This window comes from Ambystoma mexicanum, chromosome 4q (assembly GCF_040938575.1).
Source record: "Ambystoma mexicanum isolate Mex_15411 chromosome 4q, UKY_AmexF1_1, whole genome shotgun sequence".
Classification (NCBI taxonomy): Eukaryota; Metazoa; Chordata; class Amphibia; order Caudata; family Ambystomatidae; genus Ambystoma; species Ambystoma mexicanum.
Window position 1 is genome coordinate 506,435,582 of NC_090928.1, and position 27,946 is coordinate 506,463,527.

Consider the following 27,946-nt stretch of genomic DNA (forward strand, 5'->3'; position numbering starts at 1 on the left):
CAGACTAAAGAGTGGCTGGAAATAAGAAAAGAGGACACTAAGCAGTCAATGGGCCTCATTACGACCCTGGCGGAGTGGGTTTACGCCAGCGTTATTCGCGGCGGACCCGTCCGCCCTACTACGAGATTCCGTAGCGCCATGGAGCGTTTTCCGCCTGGTTTTTCCGGGCGGAGAAATCCATGGCGCTACGGGACCTTGTCGTTAATTACGCCACCGTATTTTGAGGTGGCGTAATTAACGCCTTCCCCACTCCCATTATACCCTATGGGGCGAAAATGGGAATGGGGAAGGGTAAAATGGGGAATGGGGATTTACCGCCCCGCCAAGGTCGGCATGGGGCGGAAAATCCGCCAAGCTCCATGGCGCTATCGGCAGCTTTCCGCCGTGCTCCGCGGTGCTTTTAGCACCGCGATTTCCGCCAGGGTCGTAATGAGGGCCAATAAGAGATATATTAATGCAATTGGAAAAAACATTCGTGAATTCAGCAGACATTAAGAAGAGGAGAGGAAAGAGAGGTGCGGTGATGCACGTGATATCATTGGTAATGTCTATAGTTGGAGCCATAATACGTACCACAATATCAACAGCCAATTCTATTTCGGTAGGAACACTGAGTACTAAAGCGCAACAACTGAGTATTGACCTAGAAATAATACAAAAAACATTAGATGGAATTAGAGGGGGACTGGATGAACAAGTAAGATCCATAAATGAAACTGCAATCATTCTAAATGAACAAGCGGATGTAATGCAACGGACGACTAAAATAATACTTAAGCATGACAGAACTTTAAATGAAATATTGAACATAATGAGTCATGTTGATAGACTATTAACGAATTATATGAGAGAAGTTCAAACTGCAGTTTCACAATTGATTCAAGGACATATCCCCTTGTATTTTGTTTCGCAGGATATTATTCGTCAAATGATAGAAAGATTGACCAGGGGGGAAATTGATATAATACAGGTAAAAATTGCATTCGAAATAGGTAATGCAATGCCGTTATATGTGGACTTGGAAAGACTAGAGATCAGATTTTTGCTATGCATCCCATATGTAGCCCCTGAACTTATTTATCAAACAAAGTGGGTACACAACGTGGGATTTTGGCAAGAGGACAAATTTATTAAGATTAAGACTCCAGAAGTGGTGGCATTTCAGTCATGGGACCCTGAAGTTTATTTAATACCAAACCTGGAAACATGTGTCAAATTTAAAGAACAAAATTATATGTGTCCAGGTAAACCGTTTGTTCCTGATGCCACAGATGCTATTTGTGGTTTGAAATCTGACCCAAGTATATCAGAGGGATGTGAAGTGATTATTAGCAATATGGGGAGTGAAGAAATGGCACAGGCTAAGATAGTCAGAGGTAAATAGTTGGTCAGCACCTGTTTAAAGAACATGACAGTAGTACATTTAAACTATGGAACATACATGGTTAAACAGATGAAATATAATGTTTTTTATTTACAGGTTCCAAAGGATACAATTGTGTCAATTGGGGGGTTAACATTGTTTCATGTAACAAATGATGTTTGGGAAAGCCAAGTGGAAAATATCGATTTTTTTCAAAGGGATACTTTTCCAATAGATCCGGATGTGGAATATTTATTGAATCGCAAAGAAAGACATGTTATAAAAATGAATTTGAGAAAAAACAATATTACAATTAGTAATCTGGGAATAATAGAAGTGGAAAGATTTAATTAGGGAACCTGGGGGGAACGCTCAATAGTGGGTTTGGCTGTCCTGGTGCTAATCATGGGTGGATGGTTGATTGTGCTATCAGTTAAAATGAAAATGTTACTAATTTTACTAGCTACGTCAGGAAGAGAAAGATATCCCAATACACATGCATTTAAAAAAAAAAAAAGAACAAGTTGTTTTTAGGAATTGGCTTGGATCGTCGCCAAGTTCTAAAAACAAAAGGAGGGTATGTAAGGATATTTGGCGTGTTACAGCACAGAGTACAGCACTACTGCACAGGTAGCAGATTAACATGGACATATAAGTAAAGACAGGCTATTCAGTCAAAAACGATTTTAACATATAAGATGCAAATCTATTTTTACAGTTAAAAGCACACGTGCAGATTAAAAAATGCACAGTATTTTTCACCTGAAATGCCTATGGTGCAAGAGACACATTTGAAAATTAATAACTAACCTTATTAATAACTAACCTAACTAATAAAACTGAATTTAACATAACCCACTAATAAAAATGTGTCTCCACTGCAGAATTAGGCCTACTCTGAAAGTGAACTTTTAAACGCACATTCATTTTTTTTTTCTTTTTCTCTGCTGCTCTGTCCACATAACTACAGGAAGCAAAGGGCTCGAGGGAACAGGAAATCAGTTGGTTACAAATGGTTACTGTAGAAATGAGCCATTGTGTAGTGAGGGAGGAGATGGCATGATTGATTCTGATTGGAGCAGCGTCATAGCAAGTATCATGCTAGAGGCAGTGATTAGAGTTTTGCTGGGGGAGCTTGAGGAGAGGGGGAGGACAGTCGAGATTTGGCAGAGCTGGGAGAAGGACCTGTTTCCTGGCTGAAGCATTCCTGCTGCAAAAGCTGAGAATTCCAGGCAATAACCCCGGTTTGAGAACGAAAGACGCTTGTTTTCACTGGGGTTAGTCTTCAAGGGAGCCAAATTCAGAAAGAGAAGAGCTGAAGAAAACTCATACTGAACAGATAAGGTAATTACAGAAGTGTGGGGGCTGAGTGTTTACGAGAATATTCAGTCAGTGTAGGAAAGGAGATTCCTGTGCTTTACTCACATGTTTAATGTTGCAAATTGAGTTCTTGTCTCCGCCACTCTCTTTTCACTGTATCACAGACAATGCTGTTACTGTGCTATTTTATTTATTTCTGTAAAGAGAGAGATCGTGTTTAAATGCAACTTTTATAATACACAAAAATATTTGAAAGCAGACGGGTGGTGTGTTTTATATTTACCAATACAGTGTTGATGATGTGGGGAGATGTTTAGACAGTGCAATTGTCATTTTCAAGGTAGCTAAACATCAAATTTGGCTGCAGCCGTGTGCACAATGTAATTCAGTATGAGCAATTATAACTAACTGTGTGTGTTGTAGTTTGTCGGAGGTCTATGAGACGGCAAAAAGGGAGGCCCGGGACATAGTTCACTACCGTATATAAGATAGTGAAAATACCACATGATAGCTCGCTGCCGTAGATAAGACAGAGAGAAATTGCCCATGGTGGCACACTAAAAATGAAAATGTGGTGTTCCTGAAATGCAAGCCTGAGGTCTGTCTAGTGATTACACGAAAAATCTAAACAAACATAAGGGGTTCTGGATATTGGGGCCACAAATAAAACAAGGGAATTATGCTCACCAAAATACCACCAACCACGCATACCAACCACGCATACCAACCACGCATACCAAATACGCATGTCTGTGTGCTGAAATAATGCATGTCCACTGTATTATTGTTGTACATGGCCCAATCTGAATACAAGGAGTGATTGTTGCTAAGTTATTTTTCGGCGGTAAGAAAATACCGTCAGGCCCCAAATCTCCACAAAATACCCTACAGCACACAATCTTGTGGTGACAACTGCTTTTACTGTACATTGCACAATGATACAATTTCCCAATCCCCTTTGTTAAACTACAATTATCAGGAGTTCCTTAAATATACCTACTCGGGCATGCAGTAAGAAGGCACAGCCAATAGAAATGCGGTCCAGTGCATATATTGGCATCAATGTCAGCAGTAACTTGCACACAATACGGATGCTGATGATGTTCTGACATGTTTGTACTAGATGTACCTCTGCATTCTCAATCACACCAGCTGCAAGCCCCTGCACACTTGAAGCCCAGATACTAGGCACATTATATAAGGGAATGATGGAAATAGGTCAATTATCTTGGAATGCTCTACCTTTAGCCCTTAGATCTGTCGTCCTACCACAGCTTTAGGCGCAATACCCTCAACCCGCTGCGTGCTAATGACATATGATCCCAGTGACTCTGAAGCATCTACCCATGCACCGTCCTGACGCTGATAACATACTGTACCACCCCTTTGTATTAAATTGTATATTGTCTATGATTGTAACATACTATACTTCACCCTGTATTTAATTTGCATGTCTCTATTGCCTTCAGTGTACTTTTCCATTGTGTAACTAAGCTTCAAGTATCCTTGTACCTGTTGCGCCCAGCTACCTAAGGGTTTGGCGCGCATTACCAAATAAACAAACAAACAAACAAATTGCATTTGTCCCATGGATGGGTAGATCTCACAAATTAGTTTAACACTATATTTAGAATTTGTTACCCAATGCATAAACTTAGAGATTCATTGCATGTCGTGGAAGTAGATTTCAAACATGGCAGCAAGATGACATTCCTAGGGCATGGTACAGATGCAAGGTCCTGGTCTTTATTCTGTTGGGGTACTTTTAGAGTTTTAGGGCCTCATTACACTGAAGGCGGTAATGGTTAACGGTCACCGTTAATGGTAACGGTGACCATTAACCATTACCACCTTACTACGAGGTCCCTTAGCGGGTTGGTGCTTTAACGCCTGCTTTTTGCAGGCGTTAAAAACCAACCCGCTAAGGACCTTGGTGCTAATTACGGCACCGCAAAATTGCGGTGCCGTAATTAGCACCTTCCCCATTCCCATTATGCCCTATGGGGCAAAAATGGGAATGGGGAAGGGCAGTGGTGGAAGGGGGAATTACCGCCCCGCCAACCTTGGAATGGGGCGGTAATTCCCCTTTCCACCAAGGCGGTGCCGGTATTTTACCGGCATGGACCAAGGTGCTAATAGCACCTTGGTCCTCCGCCTTCCCTGTAATGAGGCCCTTAGACTTTTTGTTAATCGCATAGCTATAAGGATAACAAGAAATGGAATGCAGACACGATGAGAGAATTAGGGAGCTGTGGGAAACCGTATGCTTGATGTGTTATGTTCAATGCAGTCTCACCAAAATGACTAGTCCCTTGCAGAAAGATATTTGAAAGTCGACCACCGGCGTGCTGCACTTTGGAATGAGACACAGGCATGCTTCTTTGGTTGAATGGAGGTTGCTACCGTCTTCACTGTTGGGCCGGTTTCTACCTGTCCTCTACCGACAGCCACTTGTTGCTGCAGGCCCCCCGCTGTAGAGAGCACACCTCATTGGGCCGTTGAAGTCCATCATAGACAACAGCGCCCCGGTGGGTGAATGCAGCCAAAGAAGAACCAAAAGGCCTAGCCATGCTCCTACTATAAATCAGGGATAGGGTGACCACCAGTAGCGGCAGTCTTATGGTACATTACCACCCAGAACAGGAAAATGTCACAAAGCAATTCGACACTGTATCTCTTTTTGGAACAAATTGAACTGTGCCCATTTCAAGATGGCACCCGCTAATTACTTCACTTGTTTTCCTGTACAACGGGTTTTATTTGAAGTCTGTTTTTTTTCTGTCCCCGCTCCACGACCATTAACTGCACAACCACAATTGACATAGAAAAGGGACACGCTGTCACGAACATCACGAAGATTTGAAACTGAAAACATCTCTCGATTGTAAATTAGGCAGGGCTTTGATGAAGCTGCCTTAACATTTATTTATTTTTTCACTGGCAATGGTGGCGCCACCAACAGAAGCCCCACGAACTCTCCTTTAAGTTTATTGATGGTGCAGGATCCAACGTATTACTATTTTTACCTTTCTCCTGCCTCAAATAATGAGAAATGAAATGAGGAATGAAAGCCATCCGAAACAAAAGCTGATTTGTCATGGCACTGCAGAAGAGATGTGTAACGAACGTGTGCTGTAACAGTGCTGCATCACTTATGAGCACTATGGGCTACATTTAGATTCCAAAACGTGCTTAACAATTAGATTCTGCTGCTTGCTCATGTGAGTTATCTTAAGAACCGCCTGCAATTACGGCTAACAACACCGCAACGGCTAAGGGTCTGTATTGCAGCAGGTCTGTGTCCTTTTACATTTATCATTGCGTGAATGGGGAACAATCCAAATGAACGTAGTGTGCTTGATTTACAAAAGCGTTTTACAATGGCACAATCCCATCGAAAAAACGCTTTGTAAATTAGGCGCAGTATCTGGATAACAAAGTGATCTGTCCTCTGAGAGGCGAAGGTAATGCTTCTGACAGCCAACTGAGGCCGCTGCCCCTTCAGAAACCCCATCTAATCTTGGTACTCAGAAATGCTGCAAGATGTGTATCTGTATCCGTAACTATATTATGAAAACGCTTTCCTTGCAATGTTTCCGACGGATCTAGATGCTGCTCTGATGAAAGCTGTACACAGGGAAATAGAGCTTGCAATTTCTCCAGGATGAAAAGCACAAACTGGAAGGACTTTGGGCCTCATTACGCGGTAGGCGTTAAGGGTTTACTGGTACCGGTAAGGGCACCGGTACCGGTAAACCCTTACTGCATTACTACGAGGTCCCTTTGCGGGACCCGGCCTTAACAGCTGGTGTAGACCAGACCCGCAAAGGGACCTTGGTGCTAATTACAGTACCGCAATTTGCAGTACCGTAATTAGCCCCTTCCCCATTCCCATTGAGCCTTATGGGGCAAAAATGGGAATGGGGAAGGGCCATGGAGAAAGGGGTAATTACCGCCCCGCCAACCTTGGAATAGGGTGGTAATTCCCCTTTTCACCATGGTGGTACCGGTATCGTAGCGGCGGCAACCATGGTCATAATAGCACCATGGTTTACCGCATAACGTGTAATGAGCCCCTTTATGTCAGAAGTGGAGTGAGCGAAATCGGATTTGCTCATTAAACCTGGAATTTAGCGGAGGCTTTCCACGTTAGCGGAGGCTTTCCACATCCTATGTTTCCATACTTAGTAATGTGCGGCAGTTTCAGCACTGTGAAGGGTTTCTATCACATAAACGTTCTCTCAATTGCTGTAAGCGTCTCCTGTTATTAATAGAAATGGCCAGAGATCCACGCATGGAAACGAGCACTGATTCTTGGTTCGCCTGCATCGCTTGTTCAAGGGTCAGGTCATAACTGCTGCACCCATATGCAGGCAAACTTACATTTGTTGTCATGTCTTGTAGCCCTTGCCCTAACCCATAAAGTATTACACCACAGCATTCGGTCAAGTGTTGGCAATAAAAGGCTGTAGGTTTTTATTTTTACAGATATGGTTATGGAACATAAACAATAATCGCATATCGTAATAATATAGAACTTTTGGGCACTGGGTCCTGAGGTTACCCCCTCTGGCCCGTGCAGTCACACGCAGGCAGGTGTTTGGCTGCCTGTGTTCCCCCAAAATTTAGGTTATTTGCAGCCTCTGGTAGCTAGAGTACTGGTGATTTCTCAAAAAAATTGTTCCATGCCGTGCCCCGATAGATGGATGCCATCCTTGTGAAACAGGTCGGGGTCGCTTAGTGTTATGGCTGGGTATTTAATAAAACCCAGACTCCTGGCTATGCAGAATTCTTCAAGCCCTCTGTTAAACTTTCTCCTGGAGTTGTCTACTGATTTGTAACAGGCGACCCTCTGCCATATTTTTCTAGGCAAGATTGTTGAAAAATAAATTTCCATCTACTTCCAATTGTGGGAAATGCCAGATAGTGAGGCGCATATTTCTTCATATAAAATGTTTCTCCCCATGCATACTAGGTCATTACCCCCAATGGGGATTATCAAAAATTACGGCGGGTCTCTGTAGGTGACCAGGTCGGCTAATTTGTCATGGATGTCTGTCCAGTGGAGGCCTCTGTAGCCCCACCATGATGTGATTGTGTTCCTGAAAGATGGGCAGTCTTTGGTTTCTTCGGCCCAACGCCCAGTCCTAAATACAAAAGAGTGCCCCACTAGCCATGCTGATTTTAGGGGTGCATCCGGGTCATCTGTTTTTCCTGGAGAAAAAAGAGGGATGCGAGGGGCGAAAGAAAACTATATTAGTTCCGGTCTGATGTATCTTTTATAACAATCCGACTCCCACCCCCCTATTTTCTTTACTTGCTGGGCGCCTAGACCTCTTTGCCATGCTGAGGTTGCTGCCCCAATCCTAAAAGAGTGGGTGCCAAAATCCTTCAGATTCCACCCTGCTTTGCTGATTGCTTTCATAAGTACCCCTTTGAATTGGTAGTGACTTAGTGCTGAGGTGTCCCTGTGGATTAGGAATCTCCCTCCTACTTTCGGCCGCTGTGCATAATAGAGGTTGGTGCTGCACACCGGGCAGTTTGGTGCATCGTCAATGCAGCAAATGTTAATGACCCTTTTAGCTCCCATTTTGGATCATTGTATTTCGATGTTAATGCTGCCCTTTCTAACCCTGGTTTCCATAATGCCTAAGCCATTGTTGGCTTTGGTGATGGAAGCTATGAGCTCTCCCACTCGAAAAGCCCCAAAGTATGCAAGGAAAAATGCCATTTTAAATAATAATGCTGCATATGGATGGGAGCATATGCTGTCTAATAGGCCTGTTATTTTTACTAGTTTATCAAAATCTAATGGGCGATGGGTATCTACTTGATGTCCCTCCATTTTGCCCCAGCCTTTCATCGCATATGAAATTAAGGCACTTGGAGTCACCCCGTAATTTTGAAAAATAAGATAGTGCTACCAGATGTCTTTTTGCCCAGTGTTTTTTAAAACCCTGATTGTGAGCCCACTTTAAAAAGATTTCTATATCTTTTATTGTAATTAACTCCATATGGTTTAAACCAGTTGTTCTAAGAACAGTTTGCAAGCACTTACTGTACTGGGCTGTCGTGCTGCTTGCCAAGGCTTTCTCCGCCATCTATACTAGGAACGCCGTGGCAGGGTTCATGTTTCTTGTGAGCAGCGTGCTGCTGGCACCCATTTTTAAGGTGCCTGGTTGTTGATGTGCATCCCGGCCTTGGCCTTCTGCCGTAGGTGTTGACGGAGATCTCTCTAGCTTCCCATTATCGCCCAGCAGGCCAATGGGATCAATGTCATCTTTTCCTGGGCGGGTGGCGCTAGCTCCCGAAATCTTGCCCACTGAAAACAAGATAAACTATCTGCAATGTTATTATCTGCTCCAGCGATGTGTTTTGCTTTGACAACAATATTTTATGCAGTGTGACCGTTGTGATGGGTCGTATTACTCTGAGCACCAAATGGCATTTGGTGGTTCTTTTGTTCCAAATTCCTACCACTGCCATGTTGTCCCACCAAACCATGAGTTCTGTGTTAGCTAGCTGCCTCCCCCATATGCGTATGGTTAGCCAGATGGGAAATATTTCTAAGAGAGTGATGTTTTTTGTCCATCCTGCTGTGTGCCATGAATCGGGCCAGTGACCAGCCACCCATTATGTGCCTAGCATGGCCCCAAAACCCTTGCTCCCTGCTGCATCCGTAAAAAGAGCACCCTTTTTGCCCCTGTGTTCAAAGGCGTGTGCCAAAGTGTGGTCCTGTTGAAATTTGTGAGGAAATTCCCCCATACTTGCAGATCTTCTTTCACTTCTTTGATCAGCCTGATGTTTAGGTGGGGTTTGTTGCTTGTTTTGGCTTTGAACTCTACGCTCCTGGAAAATACTTTTCGTTGGGGAATGATCCTGGCTGCAAAATTGAGGCTCCCTGCCATTGATTGTAATTCCCTCACTGTGCCCTTGTTCTTTGTGCTTAGCTCTTGGATTTTTTCTAAAGGTTCTACTACTTTTGTTTTTGGGATTCTGCATACGCCGTCTGTTGTGTCTATCTCTATCCCTAAAAAGATGAAGGCTTTTTTTTTTGTGGAAGGCTTGGTCATCTTCTCAGCTGCCAGTGGGATGCCCCATTGTGCAGCATCCTTTCCAATTCTGCCAGTGCCCTACTACATTCTTCAGAGCCTTTAGGGCCCATCACCATAAAATCGTCCAGGTAGTGCACTACCCTGACCCCCGTTACATGTTTCTGAAAAGCCCATTAAATAAAACGAGCTGAATTGTTGAAATAGTGTGCAGGACACTGTGCAACCGATGGGGAGGTATCTGTCCACATAAAATGTTTTATCGAAAGTGAAGCTTGGCTTGCTGTGAACTTGAGTGGACTGGTAGTAACCTGAAAGGGGAGTCAATGTCTAGTGGCTTTCCTGCCACAGTCCTGTATTAATCTTAAAGCCTCCTGGAAATTTGTGTAGGTGACAGCATATTCAGTGTGGGGATGCCATCATTAAGTGAGTGACCCTGGCATATGACAGATGGTGTATTAGCCTCATTTTACCGGGTTCTTTTTTAGGTACCAAGCCTAGTGGTGACACCAGGTAGTTTGGAAAAGGCATTATTTCCCAGGGGCCTCCAATCCTGCCCAGGTGTAATTCTTTCTCTATTTATTCTCTTGCTACCTTTGGGTTGTCTCTAGCTGAGACCAAATTCCTTGGGATTTTCTGGGACCCTTCACCCTTAAAAGGAAAGGTTTTCTGGGTTGATGGGAGTTCTACCTGCTTCCAACCTTGGCGGAAATGTTTCTTTACTGATCTTCTTGTTTGGTGTTTTTTTATGGTAATCTGGTGCAGTTGCTTGGAGGGTGTTCCCCATTGCAAAAGGCGCAGTTGTGCTTATACCAACATTCCTTCCCCCATGAGCACTGATTTTTACCATAATTCCTGCATGGAATAGTGGATTTTGGTGCGTGGTGAGCTTTACTCTGCCCATGGGCATTTGACCTGGCTGTCCATGGCTGGTTTTACCGAAAGGGCTGCTCTCCTTTTCTGTGTTTTTCATTTTCAGTACGTCTATATCCCCCTTGTGAGTTTTTATTTGTCTTACCGGTTGCCTGAGCAACCTCCTGCTTTGATGGAGCCTCGGCGTTCAATATATATAAATCATTTTGTACTTCATCCCATTCTATTGCTGTCTTTCCAAAATATTCCTTCTGAATCTTATGTCATAGGCTAGCCACCCCTTTCGCTTGTGGGCGAGTTTTACCTCTCTGATTTTATCTGCATATGCCCATAGCTTTATTGCATCCCCTGGGAATTTTTCCAGGAAAATTATTGCTAAGATGGCAAATGATTTTGACCAGTTGTCCCAGTTTTGTTCTACCTGGACGTTCCTGGCTATGGCCTTGCCCTCAATCTTTTTGGGATCCCTGAAAGCATCCCTCCCTTGCGTTGTGCCTTGATGAGTGAAAATATTTAAATAAATTCTTTTAACCATATGGCCTTTTCAATTGTTATATCTATGTTCCATGCAAGGGATTTTTTGTACCTGTTAAGTATTTCTGTTTCAAAGGATCTTAGTTTTAACTCTAATTGGGCAGTACTGAATATCATGATATCTGTAGTGTGGCTGGTGTTTATGTCTATTGACCCTGTGTTGTTTGCGGTGGGAGCCGCCCATGCTTTTAAAGGTCCAGCTGGTTCTGGCCCTGTTGGTGTCACCACTGGTGCTGGTGGCTCTATGGGTGTCAGAGGGTCTATGATTATTGTGGGTTCCAAAGGTATCGTCGGACCTACTGCTGTTTCTGGATCTTTGGGAGCCTGTTGCTTGTCTCTGATTTCCAACATCATCTGTTGCATATCTTACATATTCTCACACAATTTTATAAATATTTTGTTTTTATTACCTTTGTTAGGACCTTCCGGGGGCCTTCTTTTTCTTTGCTGGGGGGGGGGCTGTCTTCATCCCCTTCTGGCATTGGCAACCCCTCCTTCGGCAGCCCGTATAAATGTTCTCTGACCCAGTCCCATCCAAAATGCTCCGCTGCCTCTTGCAGCTCGCAGGTGTGGAGATTTGTATTTTTGGGGCAAGATTATTGGCTTCTGTGGCTTTCTTTTGGGTGCCATGTTTCTCCCTGGTTAAAAATATAACAACGTTGTTACCTATCCACTGTGTTCTGTGATGTGCCCCGTTTTTCGGGCACTTTTTAAGTTGTGGCTGCCCAATTAATTGGTGTCCCCTGTGGCAAGTATGCAACAGTCTTTACCGATTGCTGCTTCCTGTGTTAGGTAGCTGATTTGCTGTGCCTTGAGCCCGAATTCTGCCTATGCCAGGGTGTCTTTGACAGTTTGACTCAAATTCCCCATGTTCCTGTGTAGTGCACCTATGACTTGTGTGCCTGTGCCTAAACCCTGTTTTCTTTGCTATTATCCTTGAGCTTGCTGTTTAAACAATGCTTTAAAAAATCCAGCTTGAACGCTGAATTTGTGCCTTAATCTTCTCTGCCTTGCCGCTCTGTAAGTACGAAATAAACAAACACGTGGCGCTGTGACCTCTAAACACGCCCTTCGTGCTGTCCCACTGGCTTGCTGTCGGGTTTCATAAATGAAATGCGTCTGTCTGTTAAATTTTGCTCAAACTGCTTTCATCCCTCATTTTCCTTTATGTCTTGTAGATTAGTGAAAAACTGTTGTGCTCAAAGAAAATTACTTTCCCTTGAGTTTGTTAATACAAAATTAATGTTTTAACTGCTTAACACCAATTTCCTTCACCCTTCGGTGTGGCTAAAGCCTCTGCTCTGGGTTGGCTTGCTCTGAGGGAGCGTCATTTTTCTGTCGCCATGAAGCTTGTGCAGAGCCCCGTGGCTGGGAACGCCTGGCGTAGCAGCTGACTTACTTGAAACAGAGTTGCGAAGTCACTGCTTGCACCTTGTTCCCTCGCTTCAGTTGTCCTTTTCACGGATGGCTCCAGACCGCACATCCTTATTCGCTTGGGCCCCACATTGGCTGCAGAAAACGTGTGCAGTCCCCGTGCGGCGCCGTTGAATTATTCTTGCTCACGAGCGCCGCTTTTTTCGGTGGCTGTCCCGCTGATGATACCCCGAACAGGACGATGTTCAGGTGAAAGGGGGAATGAAAAATGACACTGCGTGTACAGCGAACGTTTGAGGGAAGAAAAGAAAAATGACACTGAGTGCATAGCGAACGTCAAGAAAAAGAGAGAGGAAGATGCTGAGTGCACAGTGAACTTCCTAGATGTTTGAGTCCCCGTGCAGGGTCCAGAAACAGTTTGTACTCTTCTGGGCTGGGAGCAGCTCCTTATATAGGACCCAGGGTAGCACCTGGGTCCTTGTTGTGCATCTGTGGGGGCTGTGAAACCAGCCCCCAGGCCAGCCATGCAGCCGACTGTCTAAGTCCCTTGGAGGAACTTTCTTTGTTGTTCCCCTGTCTGGCTGCCCTTGCTTCACCTGGGTGCTTAGAACCATTTGTTATTGTGGAAGGGTGAGATGTTCTTTCACAAGTCACCCTTCCTGTGCCTTGTAGCACAGAGACTGCATGTCGACTATGTGTGCTGGGAGAGGGGAGCTGGGCCTTGGGGGAGGGCTGCTGCCCCTCTCCTGAGCCTGCTGCAATGGGAGCAGTTACCAGGCCTCGACCAGGGCAGCCCAGTGGAGTTGCCTAGAAGGTTGAAGGCCTTCTAAAGACAAATTCAGTGCAGTCAACGGCCAGCAATTGCAAGTACAGTTCAGCGAGAATGGGTTAATAATGTATTTTGCTTTTTTAAAAACAAACATTGGTGGTTCACTGACTCCATCCTCCTTTTTCCCAGAGAGGCATGCCTGTGCTGCAATTGACATAGAAAAGGGACAAACCATTGTCAACAGTACTCTTACAGACCGTATCACAAAGATTTGAAACATAAAACAAGATCTCATGATTAAACATTAAGCAGGGCTGTCACAACGTTTGATGAAACTGCCTTAATGTTTATTTTCACTGCCAACCTTGGCGCCACCAACAGAAGCTCAAATAACTCTCCTTTAGGTTTATTGATGGTGCAGGAACAAATGTATTGCTATTTTCCCTTTCTCCAGCCTGAAATAATATTGCTATTTTAACTTTAGCTTTTTTAAAAGGTTTATACAAATAAGGTGGACGGTATTTTTTCCATTCAAAGATGGCTGATAGTTTGGGCTTTTTTTGAGAGAGCTTCCTTTGAGACAGTCATCCAAGATGACTGCCTCCTTGGAAGAGCTTACACAAACTCAAAGAGTTCTCAGATGGGCAGGAATGGCTGGGATTACCCATAGGGATTGCATTGGCTAGGGGGAAAGGAATGGGTGGGTTTAGAACTGTGTATCCCTCCTCAAATATCATCTTGAATGGAAAAGCATTACAGACCCTCATTCAAAGCCCATATTTGAAGCTCTTATGTTAATGACAATAGTTTGGTTTTTAAGGTAGCGCATACAGCGCCACCTAATAGCCCAAACTAAAAAAGTGCTGCTCATTTGAAATTGGGATTCTTTCAAAGCAGAATTTCCAAGATGTCCTTGCTAAATTGTTATTCCACTGCACCTGAGCAATCCAAATTTTTCCTGCAATAGTAAAGCTTAATTCGCTGAGCATCGTAGATATTTGTCAATGGCCCTACTAAATAGCCTACCACTTAGAGTCAGGGCACCCAGGCTACTTCTGGGGAGGACATTCCCTTGTGGCTTGGAATGTGTGGAAGATTTGATACATTTTTGTACGTTTTTAACCAACCTAAGGAAACTACATTAGGAATAATATAAGGACGTGTGCAGGAGCAATGGCTTTTTTAGGTATAATAATGAAATTGCATTTTTATCTGATGCATGTATTTTTGTTAAGGAAGCTTTTATAGAAATCAGTAGAAGGAATGTAGCAATATAATTCTGCTGGATTTTTATATCATTGTTAAGCATTGTTGGTTTTATTGTGTATATGTTGAAGTTTCCTGAAACACTTGTGTATGAGTGGGATACAAATAAAATATCATATCATATCATGTTAATGGATTATATTTTCCAAATACATTATTTCGCCCTCTCATTTTTCTCGCTTTCTTACATGTTCACTTGTTTCCTGATTGCATCACTCTACGTGTCACATTTGTTTCTCTTTTATTTTCTGCAGACATTGCCCTGGTGAATGACCCTTCACGCTCTGAAACGCATTGGCTTTTGAAATGTCTGCCTGATTGTGGATTAAAACATTTTTTTTCCACCTTACGTTTCTTTCATACAGTATATTATTCATCTGCGGGGGCCAATATCTTAGGGCCAACTGGTTTGTCTCGGAAGCAAGACAAAGCAGCGCAACACATGTTCAAATCTTCTGCTCTCAGAAACCAATCTTTGGTATCAAGCACATTATAAAAGAATAATTATGATAAATATAATCTTAATCTACAGTTCCATATATAATCAGTCCTTGAACTGTTAGAATCATTTCAACGGGAGTATCCATTATAGGAGTGCAGCCATCACTGTGGGACGACTTTCACAGCCCTCTTGAATCACTTTGTGTAATGCCAGTTAGTTTTTGATGTCACTCGCACTGAAGTCAGCATTTTGGGGAATTGGCATCCCTGTTGGCTAACCACAAACGAAGCCTGCGCTCAAAATATTTCCAGATGAATCCAACATGATGTAAGAAATCCGACTCAGGATCCGATATAAGTATCAGACAACAGCAAAACGTAATGCATAACACGCAACACAATCTGACTTGGAGGTGCAGCTTACAGTTGTGTTTAGGCGTTATTCAGAAGGAATTTGATCGCTTAACAATCTCATGTGCTGGAAATGGATGGGGTTTGGATGGGTTTGGATGGGAAGGCAGATTTGTTTGCTGTCAATGAAGCATAGATGAAGGTTGATATCTCATCGCGTTTCTGTGTGTTGGGAGTTGCATGGTGTGCATGTCTGTATTTGTCAAAGTACATTGGAACATAGCCAGTTGAGAAAACACGCCAGGAGAACGTTAGCAACACAAATTCTCTAAGAAATGAAAAATGAACATCCATGTGTGTTGCGGCAATTAGCCACGTACTTGAGAACATCAGCGATACCACATGTGTTAAAGTGTCAGAATACAAATATGTGATGCCCTTAACAATGTTCCAACGTGCATGACATGGTTTGTGCGAGCATGGCACCGCGGCAGGCTGTGATCAGGCAGAGCCACGGGTTTGTTAAATAACCGATGGCAAAGGGGCTCGTGAAAATGCAGTGGTGGCACGCGAATTTTGGAAGTGGAGCGGGCGAAATGGTTTCCCCGAAATATAATTAACAAGCACACATAGCAGGCATGCCTAACCCCCCGGATATAATAATAATAATGGCATGAAATGAGGCATATTTTTCTCCACACATTTTAGAAATAATTGGTAGAAAGTCACACATGTGCAATCGGTTCTCGGTCGGAAAGAGGACACAAGAGAACATTCAATATATGCCAGGTCACCAACAGCACAGAGCATTTGTACAAAAGACTTTCATGACCTCTCTGACTACAGCGGGACTGATTCACAGAGCGTTTTCCTATGGGGTAGTGCCATTATAAAACCCTTCTGTGAATCAGATATCTTATATTAGGGAGGAGTTATGCTACTCAAAATCTTTACTGTGGTGGTTTCACATCACTGTGGCTTGTCTGGATGTTAGCGTATCAGTCCCCCATCTGGGGTATCCACACTGCGGTCTGTGGAGGAAAAGGCAAAACAGTAGAAAGCCGCAGGACAGTGGGTACAGATTAGAAAAACAGAGCGTTTTGGAGAAAACCTACAGGTGTCAGGGAAAGTACATGATTGGGCTTTTATGTTAAGCCTAGGGTTCAATAAAAGAGGGTGCAGAACTATGAGTGTGAGTTATATAGTATCTGTATTGGTGATGGATTTTATCATGATAGCAGTTTCTGATTTTTAATCTCTTAGTAGGAGAAGTGGTGTATTGTTGTGTGATACGCTTGAGATGTGCTCAACCAGACCCTTGTAGCGTGTAGACTAATTGTTTTGACCTTGCTAGCACTGACCCAGATCAACACCCCAAATATTATTAAAAAAAGTTTAGACTGTGCATCTGAGTGTGATGAATGCAACCAGCATTGTAACTGTAAAGCACCTGTATTATACCTGTGTTCACAATATACCCCGGAATTATGATGGCAAAGCACATTTTCATGATGTCTATTCCCACAGCATATGCCAGTATTTCTAAAGTAAAGCACAACTTTGTGATCCCTGTGCTCACAATATATGCCAGCATTGCCACTGTAAAGCACTTAAATGATAGCTGTGTCCACAATATATGCCAAGATTACCCTTAAAACATCTGTTTTCATATTAATGTATTTTATGTATGTTTTTATAAGAATAAAAGATACTTCTGGGAGCATCAACGAAAAATGGAGTGTGAGGGGGAAAGTGATGGTAGGCAGCAATCACTGAAGAGAGAATTTAGACACATATCAAAGCATTGACTACTCTAATCAAGTACATTCTCAACTTGGCTGATACATTTTTTGATTGATATAATTGCAGCAAGGGCAAGGTGGTAAAGTATAATTCAGTCAGATAATGATAGGGACGGCCCTCTTGAAAAGCAGGATTTTAATTGTGCTTTAAAATTTCAGATGATACTGTTGTAGTCTCAGCACAAAGAGATGAGCATTTCACAGTTTGGGGATGGATAACATCGGGGATCTCCTCCCAAATATCTCCAAATTCTTCTCAAGGGTGTGCATTTTTGTGCTGGAAAGTGTGCTGGATCTCAGGTTCCGGTTTATTATGCAGTTGGTAAAGCTATCAGTGAATTACTCAGGTGTGAAGTCCCACAAATCTCTCCAGGTTATAGAGAGTCTTTTAAAATCGAATTGTTGTTGAATGGTGAGCTAATAAAGGGTGTTAAGGTGCCCCATATGTTGTATTTTCTATGGCCACATATTAGACATACTTCTTTGTTTTGTATGGCCTGGATGCATGCTACGTCTTGCTTGGTTAGTCCCATAAGTAGGCTGTTTCAGTAAACAGTATTGAGCTTCACCAGTAACATGCCTATCTGGTGTTTTTCCTTCATGTAGAATTATGGTGTACCTTTGTATCTCCTAATAAGGGTGAAATGGCACCCACTTACCGTGATGGAGATGTGTTTGGAAAAGGAAAGGTGTTGCTGGAACCAGACCCAAACATTGTGTGGTACTAATGAATTCGGCCCAAGAGTTTTAGGACAATAATTACTGCTGACCGACTGCAAACAAGGATATCTGTTTTCCTGAATAAAGGGCATATTTTGGCTTACATACATCCATGCTTGGATACAGTGGGTACCACGCAGTTCATTTTGGTTAGATGGAAAAGTTGGATCTAGTTGGTATTGTGGTAACTGTGGTACTGTTAATTTGTCTCATTGAGCTCTCTCCCACTCTCTAGGTCTGCACCCTGCTGGGAGTACATTTGTACTTTTGAGTGTACCTGTTTGTCCCTTTTGTGTGTTCCCACTGCATGACCCCCCACTCTGCGCATCCTGTGCTGCGTGGCGCTGGGATGTGCATCTCTCCTCTCTCTTTAACTCCCTCCTCCTCCTACATCCCTCCCCCTGCTCCTCTGTCTCCTATCCCTCTCACGAAGTCGGGAAGGAATATGTTCAAGATTGAGATCCTGGTCTCCAACCCAGGCCTCCCTAATGGCTGATACCTACTTCAGTGCTTCCTCCAGATAGACTCTCACCGACATCCTCTTTGTCATTCCCTCCCAAGACCTATGTACTCCTCATACAGTCTCTGTTCTCTCTTTGGGCCTCCTTCCACTGCTCCAAGACCATCATTAATGTCCATCTGAATGGCACTGCCTTGGTCCAGGGCCCTGAGCTCAAACTCCTCCTGTTTTGATAGGCATCTCTCATGCCTTATCAACTTCCTTCCTTCTCCTGCTACTCCTACTAGTACCTCTCTGGCTCCTCCGCCACCTCCTTCTTCCGACACCTCTCTCGCACTTTCCTCCTCTCTGACCTACTATGCCGCCTATTTCTACCCCCTCTGCCCACTATCTGGCCCCTCTGCCACTTCCACAGGGCATACCTCAAGCCTGTTCTCCACCACGAAAGTCTTTTAAATGTGGTAACCTGCTACATGTCGCTACTCTCAACTCTTGCTCTGCTGTAAAACACTCCTCTGACATCTGTCACCTCATCAAAGAATTTGACCTGAATGTCCTCGCTCTCACTGAGATTTGGTTCATAGTCAGCTCAGTCACGAGTTTTGACACTCCCCTGTCTGGTGGCTACAAGATCCTCTTCAAACCCAGAACCATCTGTGCCGGAGGGGGTGTAGCTCTGATCTTTCCGGAGTGGGTGCATACTTCTGTTATTCCTATGCAGGCCTACTCTGACTTTGAATGGCAGGTCAGCAGGCTTAATCTATCTCTCCAGCCCTCTCTCTGACTGTGGCCACCATCTACAGACCATCTTGACAGGTTGCTCTCTTCCTCTCAGAGAAGGCTGAACTCTCCTCTTCTCTCCTTGCCTCTACCTCTCAACTTCTCCTTCTCTGAGACCTCAACATCCACCTGGATGCTTCAAATCCCGCCGTGGGGCTCTTCTTCAACCACTGCGACACTCCCTCTCTTTCCATTCTACCCTCTAGTCCAACACACTCTGACAGGCATACCTTGGATGTTCTCATCTCCTCAGACATCCCCCCTTGAACCTTCTCACTAATCCTCTCACTTGGAGTGACCACTTTCTGCTCTCCTCTCACCTGATGCTCTCTGTCCCCCAGGCTATGCTCACCCCAGCACTGCCACCTACCTTCTCCATTATTTGGCCCGTGAAGCTTGTGTCAGTGGATGCCTTTGGCACAACTTTCCCTGCTTCTCCCATGCCTGCAGCTGTCTCACACTCTGACATAAACCTCTCAAACCTGCACTCTGGACGTCCTTGCCCCTGTCATGAGAATCCATCTGAAGCCTACCTCCAAGTGTAACTATTGGTATCACTCTGACCTCGCCACCCTAAAACACAAGTGTAGGGTGGCTGATAGAAAGTGTAGGGCATTGGGCGCATTCTCTGACAAGCCGGCCTGCTGCCTGCTCCAAAGACAATACAGAACCTCTGTCCTGTGCAAGAAGAGAGCCCGTATCCAAGCCTGTGTCTCTGCAGCCTCTAAAAACACGGCAAAAACTCTTTAAAATCTGCAAGGACCTGGCCAATCCTTCTGCAGTCTCCATCCTTCCTGTTCCCTCCCAGGCCCTCTGTACGATTCTGGCTTCTCATTTCACCACTAAAACTCACTAAAACTCAGGACATCCTGTCCTCTCTCTCCTCTTACTCTCCATCTACCTCTCTCAGCACCCCTCTGGCTGCCTCTCCCTCTCCTCCTCTTTCTCTCCAACTACACCTGACAAGGTTTCTATACAAGTCCGATCTATGAAAGTGTCATTTAAACATGTGTTCCCCTGCTCCTCCAGAACCATCAAGGACCACGTTGACACCCTCGCTCCAGACATGGCCGATTTCTGCAATCACTCTTTTGCCACTGGAACTTTCCCCTCTCTCCTCAAGCACTCTCTTGTGCACCCCCTCCTTAAGAAGCCTTCTGCCAATCCTACCTGTCCAGCAAACTATCGCCCTATCTCTCCTATCACTCCTTCCCTGGGCAAACTCCTGGAATAGCTGGTCATCTCCCACCTTACTCTCCACACAGAATTTGTTGGTTGTCTCTATGACCATCAGTCTGGCTTCAGAGCAGTCAGAGGCATGGAAACTGATCTCCTGAACACCTGCAAAGATCTGTTCACTAATCTCAATTCAAGCCGTCCTTCTGTCCTCATCCTCCTTGGCCTTTTCCCTGCTTTTGACACAGATATTCACGCCATCTTGATCAATCGACTCGGTGCGAACCTGGGCATCACGGATCAGGCCCTGGAGTGGTTATCCTCCTTCCTCCTGGAATGACCCGTCCAACTTGGGCCCTTTCTCTCCAACACCTCTCTCTCTACATGTGGTGTTCGCCAAGAATCTAACCTCTCACCCTCTTCAATGCATACTTGGCCCCTTTGGCTCACCTTATCTCTACCTTCTCCTCTAATGTTCAGTGATATGCAGATGACACTCAGATCTCTTTCAGGCCCCCATCAGCCTCGTCACCTCTCTCGCAAATTACTGACTGTCTATCCGGATTGGTGCACCTCCAAAAATCTATGCCTTAATGCCAGTAAGAGTGAGATCCTTCTCATTGGGACCTCTGGTCCCACTTTCCCTCTCTCATTCCGGCTGCTCTCCTTGGCCCTCTTCCTTCGCCTTTATCTGAGGCAAAAAACCTTGGTGTCATCTTCGACTCTACTCTCTCCTTCTCTCCTCACATCACAGACCTTTCCAAGAAGGCCCACTACCACCTGCACCTCTTCAAAGGTATTCTTCCTTTTCTCACTTTCCCCCAGAAGTGCAAAGTCTTCAGATCCCTGGTTCTCTCTAGGTTGGACTACTACAACAGCCTCTTTCTCAATCTGCCTTCCTCTATTATTTGCCCTCTGCAGCTAATCAAGAACAGGACTGCAAGACTTGTCCTTGGCCTCAGGCCCAGGGACCATATCTCTCCTGTCCTGAAATCTCTCCACTGGCTCCCAGTGGCTGCAAGAATCAAGTTCAAGACCCTCTGTATCATTCACAAGGCTTTCTGGGGCCAAGGCCCACGCTACACCCAACTCTCTCTTCCTTCTTCCATCCTTTGCTTAGCCACCTCTAATTCTCTGAGGGTCAGATGCTTCTCTAGGCAGAGAGTGGAGGGTAGATCTTTCTCCTCGGCAGGTGCTTCTCTATGGAATGGCCCCCCTGCTCTTCTCAGACTTGAGCCAGACCACCTGAAGTTTTGGAAGCAGCTCAAGACTTTCCTTTTCACCTCTGCTTTCTCTCTCTCCTCTGCTGACTTACCTGTCTGCTGCACTGACTGGTGGTCTGGCTACCCTCATTGTCTCACTGGGTAGCAGGCTCCTCCATGACCAGTAACCCCTGCACTATGTCTGGGACTACCATTCACTTAGGTGCTGTAACTGTAACCCTTCAGTCTCCTGCCTCCTTGCACTTACCCGAGCCACACTGCCCTGGCTGCACTTATTGAGTAATGCAGCCCTGATTGCACTTCCCCTTTCCCTCTCCCCTGCACTTTGCACTATCGCGCTTGCACAATCTGAATGACACAATGCCTAGTAAGATCGTTTGTGTTTTCCTCTCTCAGTCTACCCTCCCTTGTCAGACCTCGAAGCACTTGTGTACAGGCACGTTATAAATTACTTATCATATCATATCATAATGTATGCGTCCCCCCTTATAGCAGCAAGGATAATGCGGAAGAGAGCAAACGCAGAGAACGCCAAGATATATCAACATGGAATGAAAGTAAACAGTGTGATGAGAGAAAGGACAGACAAGATAGAAAAATTGAGATAGAGGAAGAAGCAGGGAAACAGAAAGAAATAAAAGATAAAGTTAAGGGAATAACAATATCACAGAATGAATAGATGGGAGGGCAAATATTACTTAAACTAGACGATAAGGGTATTTATGAGGTTTGAGAAAGAGAGGAGAGAGAAGAACGGGAAAGGAAGGAGAAAGAAGAGGACAGAGCATATAAAGAAGAGAGGGATAATGAATGCAAGCAAAGGGAAGAACGAAGAAGATATGAGGCAAAAAAAGATAAGGAGAGATTAGAAGAAAAGAAACAAGAAGGGATAGAAGCCCAATGAATAAAAGTACATAGGTTGCCGCAAAGGCAAGAGGAAGATGAATTGAGGGAGATGAGGAGAATAGAAGAAGAAATGAACAGTAGAGGATTGAAAGATGCTGAGATCGAATTTTTATGCCATAGGAGCATAGTGCCGATTGACACAAGGGAATGATTGGTGGAAGAGAGAGGGTGACAACAGCCCCGTAAAGAGCTGCAAGGAATGCTGAGATCAGAAAAGGCTGATGGGCAGGACACAGAAGATATAGTCCAAAGGCTTGGGAATTTATACAGGAAAATAAGGGATAAAGATGAGCCTAGAAACTCAAGAGAACCTAAAGGGCCTCTATCAAGGGAAACTGAAGATAGATTAGATGATGTTAGGACAGACGAGTATAGAGCGCTGTCTTATAATAGACAAGATCTTGATGATGTGGAAAAGACCAATAGCCACACGAGTTGGGGCATAATGATGTTAGATGAAGAAAGAGAGGAGAATGAAAGAAAGCAAAGAGAGGACGCATGCAGGTTTCTAAAGGATTCAAGTATCGAGAAAGGGGTAAAATGTTCAGATTTAGAGGACCCTAAACAAAGAATACCAGAAGCAACATCCTAGACTGAGAGACCACAAGCACGATCGCGTAGTGCAGGGGATATATCCCCGCCATATGTAAGTAGGTTAAGGTTATTACCAGGAAAGAGACAAAGGGGTGAGGGTAGTTTCGCCTTGAAGATGAGGAGTGTAGGCAAGTATGATTATGGACCAGGATTTCCACAATTCCCTTTATTGGAGAAGGGGGAGGATGACCACACTGTATACCGTGGCTGCATATGGATAAAGATAATTTATGGTGCAAATTGCCGGGATTGACTTCTGGTGCAAGAAAATGGATTTAAGATTTAGAGAGATTGACATCAGGAATGACGCTAGCTATGGGTGATGTAGAAGGGCTATCCTAGGGCAGAGAGCTGATGACATTTAGAAATGAGCAGGATACGCAGGTGTGACTGCACAAAACACGACACACAAAAGAGCGCCATTTAATAAATGCAGAGCAGAAGTTTGGTGGGTGCTCAGAGTACAATACCCAAATACACCAGACATGGGTGCGATTATGACTAGAAAAATTGAAGAGGATGAAGATCCTGTTACTTACATTCCAGATATTCAGGATAGATGGTAGCAGGAGACTCATGAACCATCAGATAAAACGGTAGCATAATTTTCCCATATTCTGTGTCAGGGATTGCCCGAGCCAGTGCAACAGCAATTGAAAAAAACAGGTGCAAATGGGAGCGAAGCCATGGCCAGAAATACAATTGACAATCGTGTATCACTGCTGATTAATGCAACAGAAAAACAGGAAGCAAACTGAGAATAGAAAGCAGGAGGAAGCAAAGTTAGTCCAGAAGACGTTGTCAAAAATAGCCATTGAGGGAGTGCTGTTGACGAGTAATGAAGGAGGGGTGATGCAAGAGATGCAGCCAGGACAGGAGAGTAATGCAGGATATCTCACAGACCAGAGTGGGTACAATATTTGGCCAAGAGGAAGAGGGAATGGGCCTAGAGGAGAAGGGCAATGTGGATTATAAAACTCTCAGGGAAGAGGAGGATTTAATGGTGGACAGCCACAGCAATGTTGGAATTGCAGAAGAATAGAAACATAGCCAGGACATGCAGAAGCAGGGGAGGCAGAATTGGCAAGCTCCAAGAGGGAGGATGGGGTATGCTCCACAATATAATACAGAACCGCGGGGATATAATGCCCAAGACCACACGCAGGCTCAGACATTTGCGCCGCAACCCCAACAAATGCAGCCAGCACCACTGCAAATGCAATTATCACAAGGGAAACCACAGCAGGTACCCATGCAAACACAACAGGCACAACCACAGCAAGTACAGCCACAGCAGGCTATGGTACCTCAATGAAACATGATCCCAGGAGCACAACAGAGACCTGCATCTAAATTGGGGAGTATGACTGTGATAGGAGGAAATATTTTCACAAAAAAAGGGATTGATTTATATCCACAAAAGGACAGCCCACATAGCGACCTGATTTGTTCAGTACTATCAGTGACACTAGACCCCCAAGAGGAGCCAAGGGTCAGGGTAACGATAGACAATCTAATTTCTAGTAGACACTGGAGCCACTCATTCCTGTGTCCGTGAGGGAAAATACGCAATGTCGGGTACAGCCATGCATGCTCAGGGATGCTCTGGGGCTATGAGTTTAGTTACTTTTACAGGCAAACTGTCAATCACTATAGGAGAACACGGCATGTCAATGCCATTTTTATATTCTAGGCAGGCGCCAGTTAACATATTGGGACATGACTAATGACAAAGCGTCACATGACGATATCTTTTACTGGCAAAGGAATAGTGTGCTCTACTCCAGGGATACACTATATGAATGTAGGAGGGTTTATATTAGCCTTTACAGGCCAAAAAGCATTACGAGGAGCTCCTTTAGATCCAGAAGTATTTTTGTATGAAGTGACTATCTTATTATCATGGTTAACCAGATTGGTAGTTAAACTATTGAGAATACCTGATGAATTCTAGTTTAGACCAGAGATTCCTATGGACGACGAGGAAGGGGAGATTATTCCCTTAGAGTTAGAAGAAGCAGTGGTCAGAGAAGAAAGCGCAATGCTTCATGGGACAGATCATGAAGGAAGAAGTTGGAGGACAGTGATAGGCCTCAGTGAAGGATACGGTTGACAGATTTGACGGATGAAGAACTGTTAAGAGGTGACTACTCTGACAATGAACTCGTATCACTTATTGGATCAAAGTAAAGAATATAGAAATACCACAGAGAAGGGTGTTGGTAAAAAGAAGACCGTAATTCTTTCAGGAAGATTTGGAGAAGGTGTCACACATTTTATGGACTGCAAGCCCATATGATGTCGGTCTCTTAAAAGGGATAGCTGTACTTAAAATTAAACTAAAACCAGGAGCTCTTTTACCATGAGCAAAGCAATATCCCATGTCAAGATAAAGGTATATTTAAGACCATTTCCTCTTTAATGAAGCAAGGCATATTAGTGTCATCAGGTTCATTATGTATCTTGAAACACAGCTGCTCACCCCGTGAAGAAATGAAAGGGTGGGTCATGGAGATGTATTCAGGACCTTCGCACCGTAAACAATATAGTCAAAGCTGAGTTTCCCTTAGTTCCAAATCCTGCAACAATACTGTGTAACATCCCATCTAAGGTCAAATGTTTCAAAGTTATCGATTTGAAAAATGCATTTTCTTGATTCCCCTTCATGAAGACTCACAAGATTTGACTTCCCTTTCGTAAAACATACTTGTTTACCATAGGGGTACTGTGAGTGTGCTTTGATCTTTAACAGAGTCCTCCAGATGGACTAGGGTAATGTCCAACTTGAAAGCTTAATAATTGAGTATGTGGATGACTTTTTGTGTGTAGTGGGACAGAAGACTCAGTTGGACTCATGACTCTCAGAGAAAGGATATGAGGTAGACAAGGAGAAATAACAATATTGTCAAGAAGAGGTCTTGTACATAGGACAGTTGATTTCTCATGAAGGGAGAAAAGTGACACCTGAAAGAGTAGAAACAATTATGGAAGCAATAGCACCTAAAACAGTGAAAACAGTGAGGAAAATGCAACAGTTTCTAGGCTTATGCAATCATTGCAGGGCATGTGTTTTAGACTGTAGTACATACATTTGGTCACTTTTAAAGGGCTTAAAGAGGCACAGGTTGATAAGAGCACAATAACATGGACAGATGAGCTGACTGAAGGGTTTGAAGAATTAACAAAGACATTCAATACAGTCCCTTTGTTGGGGATCCCAGATTACAATGAACATTTTTATTTATTCTCTCATTCAAATGGAGAAGTCATGACAGCAGTCCTTACAAAGAAGACGTCATTAGGACATGGCCACAAACCATTGGCTTATTATAGTGGAATTTTAGATCCAGTTATGAAGGGACACTATCCTTGTGAGCAATCTTTAGCTGCTGCTGCATTTGTGATTGAACAGGCTTCATGCATAACAACGGGATGTCCAATAACATTATTTTTAGAGCATGCAAAATTTGCGATTTTAGAGAAGCCCAAAAGTACATTGACTGCACAAAGAGCATCAGGGTATGAGGTGATTATTTCCAAACCCGCAAATAAAACTGTTAGATGCAAGACAGTAAATCCAGCGATTTTTATAGCAGAACTAGAAGGAGAGGATGATCAAGTACATGATTGCACAACATATACTGAAAATTACAATGATATTCCCCTGGCTAGAGAAAATACCCTTGGAATGGGGAAGTTGTTTTTATTGATGGTTTGAAATAAATTGACCAGGCAATTGGGGAATGGCATACTTGAGCAGCAGTAGTGAAACTGAATAGAGAGGGTGAATTTGAGGTGTTAACAAGCATGAGATTGACCTCATATTATTTAGCACAGGCTGAAGAATTAGTGGCGCTCATCGAGGCGCTGCAGATATTTGAAGATGAGGAAGTGAAGATGTACTCAGACTCCGCCTATGTGACGTGTACTTTGCACGCAGGTTTGTCCTGCTGCGAAAGCAGGGGCTTCCACCGTGCAGATGGCACTCCAATGCAGCATGCAGCCCTATTGGATAGGCTCATAGAACCACTAAGTCTCCCATTGACCCTAGCAGTCATGAAATGTCGGAACATTCTAAATTAGCAGATGTAATCTCCCATGGAAATAAAGCCACAGATTTATAGGCTAAAAAACCAGCATATTATCCATCCATATCTAATTTGGAAAGTGAAGATGTCGTACAGATGACAGGATGATGCATGTTAGCAAAGGATGGCTTTAAAATGATGCCCATTGTCCAGTTAATTCAAGTACAAGGTCGAGCTCGACAAGAAGAACAGTATTTATGGAGAAAGCGGGGGATGTTCTGTATCCCCATTGAGGCAATGTGGAGACAGGATAGCACTGGAAAGCCAGTTATGCCTCTAGCATTATTGAGAGAAGCGCTGGAGCAGCTTCACTGCCCAGCACACATGACTCGAGAGGGTCTAGCTGCAACAATTGCAGGAGAGTGGTTCTCACCCAATCTACTAGAACATGTGGCACAGTTTATTGTAAATAGCATAGTATGCCAGATGTTTACTACAACACACAATTTGTGAACAGTAAGAGGAGTAATTCCTAAACCCAATGGCCCCTTTCAACATCTACATATAGATTATGTAAAAATGCTGCAGTTTCGGAAGTCCACAGACAGAAACTCTCTTCTAGAATACACAAGCTTCCATCAAAAGTCACTTAAGGAGAATTTGCCGTTTGGACAGTTTCTCCGTTTCAGGAGAAATTGCACCACCACAACGGAGTATGACAAACAGGTCTGAAACCGGTGGCTGAAACTGCTAACAGGCGGTAGACGGTTCGGTGTTTCACAACGGGACATGCTCTCCGGTTATAATCAGGTAAGAGATCATTGGGACTACACTTTAATTATATATTATGGACCACGCATCCGTTGCTAATTGAACATACTCGAACATGATACCTAGACACAGCCACCATTATA